General features: G+C 31.1%; 1 protein-coding gene across 1 annotated transcript in view; it reads left to right on the plus strand.

The window, feature by feature from the left end:
- The first annotated feature begins 396 nt into the window (after nt 1-396).
- LOC117115260 (irregular chiasm C-roughest protein-like) overlaps nt 397-8,772 on the plus strand; it is a 28,946-nt gene continuing 20,570 nt past the window's right edge. The window contains exon 1 of the mRNA XM_033258973.1: nt 397-747. The gene's annotated coding sequence lies outside the window, so the exon portion shown is untranslated. The remainder of the gene's footprint in view (nt 748-8,772) is intronic.

The following is an 8,772-nucleotide window of genomic DNA, read 5'->3' on the forward strand; positions in this document are numbered from 1 at the left end:
ATAGCACTTAACTGTAAATAATAGTTAACACAATGTAATTTGAATTAGATTGATGATACATTGTTTAATTTTGTTTCAATATTGGAAAGCAAATATTTATTTACTGGAAGACGAGTGAAAATAAGTCTTAAGCTCCAGTGTATAAATACAGTTGAATGCCAAATACATCAATGGACAAATAACTAAACAATGATGATGACATTCATAATAAAGGGGCCCCTGGGATAGGTTTCAAACTTCACGCTTGACTTGACTCCTCTATTCAACCCAGAATGACATACCGTAGTCTGCGTCAAGAATACAACCTACTGAGCATGCTCAGTCCTGAATGCATCTCTCTGTCTCAGTGCAATAAAAAGAAATTGTGAGGACATTTGAAAGTGCTTTCATGCTACTACAGTTTTATTGAATTCCACCAGCTCTCAGTACACAAATAGGAGCTGACGAGGTTGGCTGTATTAATCAACGTATCGATGCACGGCGTGCTTCTCATATCGTACTCGTTGACCAATGAGATATTAATTGCTATTTGCTCTCAGTACATGACTAGTTGCTAGACAATACGCAAGAAATTCCGCTTGTGTAATTAAATAAGCAAACTTGTGGGGTTTTAAGGAAAGGGTCGATGAGGACAAGACCATCTGTGCTTTTCTATCCTACTCTTATTTTTTTATGTCATTGTGGCTGGAGATGCATAATGCTTAACCTTTACAAGATTCAAAGATTGGATAACTAAAACACGAAAAGGTAAGTTTTGAAATTAATTAATATACAATAATTAACTATTAGATGCATTGATTTAAATTGTAGTTGTGATACAAATTTGTATAACAAACCCTGCAATTTGCTTTGATAGGTTTTTCTCTCTCTTACCATCTCTCTCTGAAAAAGAAAACCAAATTGAGTGGCTACCAGTAAAAATATTCCTTATTGCTTAAACTGGCTAGTTACCTTGTATAGGCTTTATGCATAACACAGTTTTTTCCTCTCTTATAAATACAATACAATTTTAAAATTACAATTTTTCTCTGGTAAGGCACATAATACATTGCCCATATCATAGAGTGATTAGATTGCCCATATCATTAGAACACCTGAACACTTCAAAGTTGCCTGGCCTTACGGCAAGTTGGTGGGATGTGGCTCATAATGATAAATTAGTTCTGTTTAATTTTTTTAGCGTTATTGTGGGGGTTCATTTGGGTAACTACGTTTTGAATTTTTCAAACATTTCTTTAGTCACATATAAACACTACATACGGTACCATTAACTTTTATATTAATTCTTTCCTGTTTTCAATTTATTGCCTAAAACTTAAGTCAAAATTCAACACAACACAATTTCCTTCAATTCTGTATATATTGAGCCAATGACTACATAAAAATAAACCTACACTTGATTAGGTAGAATTTTGCTTTCTGTAGATATTAAGACCTCTGTTAAATACATTTTAAGTACTCTTGGCTGGAGAAGACTCAGTGCCAGTTGGGATGAAAAATTACTTAACATGATTTTCAAATGTTTAAAAGGTTATGCTCCTCAATATCTGACGTCAAATTTTATCTTCAACAATAGTACCCACACTAAAGGAACACATAGCCAAACAAATAACAATCTAGTCATCCCAACTTGGAATAATAGTCAAGGAAAATAGACTTTTCCTTACCGGGCAACAAAAATGTGGAATGAACTTCCTAATGAATTAAAAATTAACTTTCAAAATATGTTGTTACATTCATTCCAAAACAATATTACTACATAAATGTATTTTATTGACTCTTCTCTCGCTTGGTTTTTATTTTGTGTTTTCTTTTTTATATATTTACATTCTTTTTACTTTTTTGTTAAACAATTCTTCATATTGTACTGTATATATTTTTGTTATGTTTAAACTGTACCACTTTGAAAATCAGTGTATCAGTACTGAAAGTGCTTACAGAATAAACAAAGAATAAATAAATTTAAAAATAATATTGCATAAATACCTATCTCCACTACAATTTAAATCTTGATGCAGATATTTTTTGTTAAAGTACATATGAAAACAAAGGATTAAAATTTTTGTTTATTATACTGGTAAAACACATTGACCACTCTACTCATATTCAAGTTATAGCACTGAAAATTCTTTTTCATGCCCCTTTTTATGAAATTAGATATAATTCTTTTTGCAAATTGAAGAGAAACTATAAAAAAAATAACAATAATATACAATTTTAAAACTAAACTCTGATGTAAGACCTTGATAGAAAACAATATTGATGAGACAGTGATGAACCATTTGTGGATAGTTTTTCTTTTCACAAACATCTTCTTTTAAATTTTATTAGAAAAGAAACCAAATTCCAATAATACATGTTAAAATGTCAAAACAAATTACATTTTTGCATGTTTACAGACTATTAATAAAATATCTTTAAAAAGATTGCCAGCCCATTAAAGATATGTTTTCCTCTGAAAATAAAAAAAAAAAACTAATAATTTTGAAATTAACTTGATCATTTTGAAGTAACATACAAATTATTAACTTGGGCAATGAAATTATAGATAAAAAAAAAGTGTACCCCGATTTTTATATTTGATAATGATTTAATAAAAATAATAAAACACTTCCAGTCACTGAAAGTGTTTCTATCACTATAAAAAATTATGGGTAAACAATTTTTTAAATACACTAATTTCTATGTTCAAGATGATCATTTTTATGTTACTTCAAAATTGAGCAATTTAATTTAAAAAAACCACATTACTAAAAGTAAAGCAAATTATATTTAAAAAAAAATTATTTCATAAGTTTGGGAACAATGGATGCAATATTTACTTATACAATCTGCATTTAAAATTTTCTATAAACAAACTAGTTTATTTATATATTTATTACAAATTTGATTTGATACATTAAACATTGACAAGAAGTGTTTCCAAAGAATGAAATGGGCTAAAGATTAACACATGCAGTCATTTCTAAGCTTTGAGTCAAAAACCTGATAAAATATGTATAAAAGCCATACAAAAAAATACATATTCCGATGGTGCTTACCTCAGGAGGTTAAATAGGAATGATGTTTCGCGCTACCTAGCGTGTTATTGCACTTATTGCTCAGCATATTAAGAACATACATCTAAAATATGTTTAAAATGTACTTGTAATAAAATATTTATCATTTCCTAGGCATGTCTACTCATAGACATTTCTTTAAACTGTTTAATTATTCCTTTATTTCTTAATGATCCAATTCATTTTCTTTTTGACTATATTTCATCATGGTGTCCTGTTGAGTCAACACTTCTGACATGAATTCATTTATTCTCATTTCACTTTACAAATGTTGATGATAATTAATGACCAATAGATAGCTGTGTTTACCTCAGGGGGAAAATATCAGAACCCACTAACCTCTAGCAAAAACCAGGTGTCATCTCTCTTCATTAATACCCAAATTGGTTCTATTTATTAATATAAATCCACAAAATCCTCTTTCATTTATCAGATTCATAAATAGTATTTATTGCTCTACTTTCATATACTTATGAATGGTTGCTTCGCATACGCTGGTTCGGGATCTATCAGTTTGCACCAAACGTAATACTGTATGAAATAAAATATTAAATTGGCTGGTAAATTAACAAAATTTCCAATCATTAAGTCTCCTACTCTTTACTGCTATAGTTCTCAGGAATTAGCTTAAGCAGTGAGCAGGAAGAAGATGCTCTTATCAAAATGAAAATACTGTATTACACTTAAAATTTACCATTTATTATTATTATTATTATTATTACAATCATCATTATCATTATCACGCTATCAATAATTGTTAATATTATCATAATTATTTATTATAGCAATAATACAATGACCCCTAACTGGGCCAATGGAGCCCCTAGGGCAACCAAATCCATATCTCTAAAGAGATACAGGTTAACAAGCCTTGACTCGTTGGAAATGAATTTCCAGTTTGCATTTTAGCACCTTAGGACACATAAGAAGGAGTTGTATATGAATAAGTAATGAATGAATGATATGTATGAATGATGAGAAACTCACCAAAATTCCACAGAAACATCACTTATCTACAGTCAGTGAATAATTACACATAGATATGACAACACCTCAATATGATATATCATATCTAAAGATATTAATTTTTCAAGTAGTTAGTTCTATATAATACAGGCAATACAATGTCAGTCCCAAAGTAGTCTGTTACAAAGTAGATCAAAAATTTACAAAAGAGGCCCCCAGGATAGTGTTGATTGCAACTTCACTGATGTGTATAATATAGAAATAAACTGTTTCTTAAATGATAATAATAATAATAATAATAATAATAATAATAATAATTTGGAGTTACACTTTTATAGCACTGACATACTTTGTAAAACAAAGGTGAGTCCGGAACACAAAACTTCACTACAAATGATTACAAGACACATCAAATTAAATAAGAACAACCAAAACTTCAATCCAACCACAAAGAACTTCAATTAATCTTTTCTTTCCTCCTCTTCCTTCCCTGAAGAATTAAAACGTTATCCCTCCCCACTAAATAAAGCTGTATTAAACTTTACCCTTTATTCTCTAAAAAAAATACAAAATACTTTGTACCCTTCTTCCATCTTCTCACCCTAAACAATGCATACATTAAATTAAAAAAGTGAGCTTAAATTCTGTCCACACCATATATGGATATGATGATGTCATACCATATCCTTATATGGGTCTAATGTTGTATCGCATCTTTATATGGGCATGACGATGATCATATCACATCCATATACGGGCAAATCACAGGTACTTGTCACATAATTATAAGTAAGGGAATAAATATATTTTTTAAACTAATAATAAAAAAATAATCATTTAAATAAAGGCATCATTGGTTTTTGTTCAAAATTTTCAGAGGTTATTAACTGTAACTAATTAAAATGTGTTCAATTTTGTCTGGGAGTCTGTTTTATGCTTTAGTTGCAGGCTGTAGCCAGGGGGGGTTTTGTAGTTCGGGCGAACCCTCCTTTTCTAGCGAACCCCCTCAAATTTTTGAATGAGTCCCACTCGGACGGAATTTCTGTTTTTAACTTACCCAGCATTAAATAAAAATTTAGCACCTAATTCATCATTTGGTCACCTGTTTTTAAATTGTAGCCTGCAATACAAGCCTACATTCATAGAATATCTCAGCTTCAAAAGTTCAGAGATTTATATTGAATGCAACTCCGGCAAACCATGACTTTGAGATAGCTCACATAAGGATGGCAAACAAACATCGATAAAAACTTTCACTGGCCTTTGGCTGAATTTTTGTAAGAAATGTACCAACCGGTATTGAAACCGGTCACCATCTACCTAGAGTAAATGGTGCCACCAAACGAAGATAAAGTTTTGCGACTTAATCCACCAAATGCAGCTAAAGTTTTGCGACTTACTGATTGTGGATTGTGTGGTTAGTAAATTTATAGCCATACTGTCCATAGCGCACACTAAACTATTTGCTGATGGAGTATTTTTGGGAAATTTACTCTCCTTTTTTCCATCCCAAACAACATATTATTAATAAATCAACATGGTCCATCTCAATCAACATAGCGAGTCACAAAATTAGGAAGTTTGTTTTCGACAGCAGACACACAAAACAGAACGGAGTGCGTCAAAATCTAAAAAATATGTACTGGCATTTTGTAATACACATTCCCTTGTTGTACAGTATGACATGTTTCATTAACATAACATACACTGAGGATCTCCAACGAATTGGGTGGGTATTCAAACTTTTACGATATGTTGAACTATTTCGATTAAAATGTTAAAGTGATTATATAAGAATTAGATGAGTCAATGTCAATAAAATAATTCGTGGAAGAGGAGTATTAAAAATATCGGTACTATTAATATGGGACTAATCAGATGACGTTCTCCATCGACAATTGATTTTATGTACATCATTTATCTACAATTCTTATCTACAGTATATACACTAGAAAATATTTACACTCACAATTTAAAAAAAAAGTTACCAACGACATCTAAATAGCTGTAGGAAAAACAAATTATCAGCCTGCTGCTCTCTGCTTGAACAGTGATCGTAACTGAACAATAATGATGCAGCAACACGCTTGGTCAACTAAAAATTCAGAGCCTTCTGTTGTTTGCCCATAAAACAAATTTTGGAGTATACAGTACGATTTCAAAACATTGTCATCGTAAAAAAACAGCTATAATATTGAAAACAAACAACTTGAAACAAAGTCGGTGTATGGATTTAAATAAATATTTACAATAGATTTTAATGGCCAACTTGTTATAAAATTTTACGACCAATTTTTACATACATTTGTGAGTGACGGTGTGTAATAGACATGTAAAACAAACCTTAGCGGTTAGCTGTATAATAGGCCTATCTGTGAATATCATTTTAGACTGATTCATTCATATGCTTGGTCAACTTGTAATCATTTAGAATTCAACAGTTTTTAATAATAGGGTCAGTATCTCTAACACTTCTAGACGTAGTATCAAATTATAGTTGCCATAGACCCGGTTTCATACACACTCGTAAAGTAAATTTCAAAGGAAACTGTTTTCCCAATTTTTCTTATTGTTAAATACTCCTATGCAATACTGTAGGCCCCTGGTATAAAATTGACAGATCAATTAGACACTCTGTAAAGATCGATTATTCCATAATTGTAGGCCATAGGCCTAATGTGGGTGAAGTACTGACTTTGTTAATATGGAATGTGTGAAATTGCGCACAAACTTCAAACTCTTGGCCTTACATACAATGCCAGAGGAAGGGATATCATGTTTTAGTCACCAAAAAGGATTTTCCATGGACGCACAGAGTAGGCCTTCTAATAGTATGGCCCAAAGCGAACGAGTTTCTGGTCTCGAAAATCCAGACACTTCGTTAAGGCTTATACAGTACAAAAGTGTACAGTATATAATTAATTGAAAAAACTTTAAAATGAAGGACTTTTAAATGAAGTTTATGTATGTATATACTAATATTTTGTGAATCTTGGGTTTTTAAAAGCAATCTTGGGATTTTTTAGACCCAATCTTGAATTTTGATTTTCCCTTGTGGTCACGCTGCATTTAGAGACAGAATTATACCTCGACGACATCGAGTTCAGTAGGACGTACTACTAGGCCTAGGCTTTTGTTGTAAAAGTTGAAGTGCATACAGGATGCGCCATAGGCCTATATTTAAAAAAAATAATACATTTTGTTAATTATTATTGGTTGGCCTGGGAACTAGGCAGGCAGGCCACTGCCAGCTTTGCAGTCGAAAGTCCTGGAATTCGACGATGACATCAATGCACATGTTTACAAACGCCATTGATTGGAATGAAAATAGACGCGCTGAATTTTGTTTGTTTTATGAAAGATAGTATTTATCGAACATTTATCTATATAAAAACAAGATTAATATTGTAAAAATTGTATTTCTAAAGATTCATATATAATTCATATTTCATTTGGTAGACAATAAATATTCAGTAAGATACTAAAAACGATTATTAATTCTGAAATGAGCATCAAATCTCAGCGATTATTAATCAGTATGTATTAGGTTAAAGTCTTATAACAATAATTTTGAATTAGGCCTAGTAAACAAATACCGGTAATTGTAATTAAAGTTTAGGTTCCCCTGATGTCAGATGACGTATTTAATATGATGCTATATTTTGGGCTCTGACTTAATTGAACGATGGCCCTGTCAGTTGTAGTAATGACAATATTTGTGCTTTTTTAGCCATGTAGTAAAAGTAGTACTATTATTTTCAGTGTACAAGATGAGAGTCAAGAAGAAGTTCAGCTCCTACTTTATTTTGGCAACTCTATTTGTTTATATAGGCCTACTGGAAGATTCATTATTTAAGTTAAAACAAGACAACACTTCTTAAATGTTTTATATACAGTATTATAAATAAGCACAGTACATAATTCTTTGTAAATTACTTTATAAGCCTATATAATAGCTTGTTTTGTTTTATAATAATAAATGTGTTGAGTATATTGATATTGATTATGCAATGAGGGTTATTTTTTGTCTTTCGGTGTGATTTAAACATGCCAATTCTCAGAAAATATTTTCCAATTTTATTATATTACCTTTTATTACATAGATCTTTTTCAAAACATAACTGCTTTTATAACATTATATAAACCCATTAAACACAAAAACTGCTCTGGCTTCGGGGGCTTCTGTGGATCCCACGCCCAGAGAAACCCCCCCCCCTTGAAATGACCTGGCTGCGGGCCTGAGTTGCATGGTACAAAAGCTATTTCTTGCCTTGTGTATGGTAACATATGGCATTGATCACACAGTACCATAAAATATAATTTTTATATAGGCCTAGGTATTGTTTATATTGTTTAAATTTTACTATTAGTATCTGAGTGACAGAAGCGTCAAATAATTCAAAAGGAGGCTACAATTTAATGAGTTGTTTTTAATGCTTAAATACTAATTAGTTCATTTTATGGTCTCTTAAATGATACTAAAAATATATTAAATGCCATCTGAAATTAGGCTCTCTATTACAATTTTAATAACAGATGCTATTACAATGGGGAATAACTTGATTAAGTATGTCAACTGCAAACAAACAAACCAAGATAGAAAAATTAATAAAGACGTATTATAAAACCAATAAGGCGCGATCTACAAATTATCCCCAACGACAGAAACGCGTCTGGGAAAACCATGTATTACAAACGCGTCTGGGAAAGCGATCGTCTAATTATCGTGCCTCATGAATATTAATAA

Source organism: Anneissia japonica, unplaced genomic scaffold (genome assembly GCF_011630105.1).
Source record: "Anneissia japonica isolate Jap-2015-1 unplaced genomic scaffold, ASM1163010v1 scaffold288128_len588385_cov197, whole genome shotgun sequence".
Lineage (NCBI taxonomy): Eukaryota > Metazoa > Echinodermata > Crinoidea > Comatulida > Comatulidae > Anneissia > Anneissia japonica.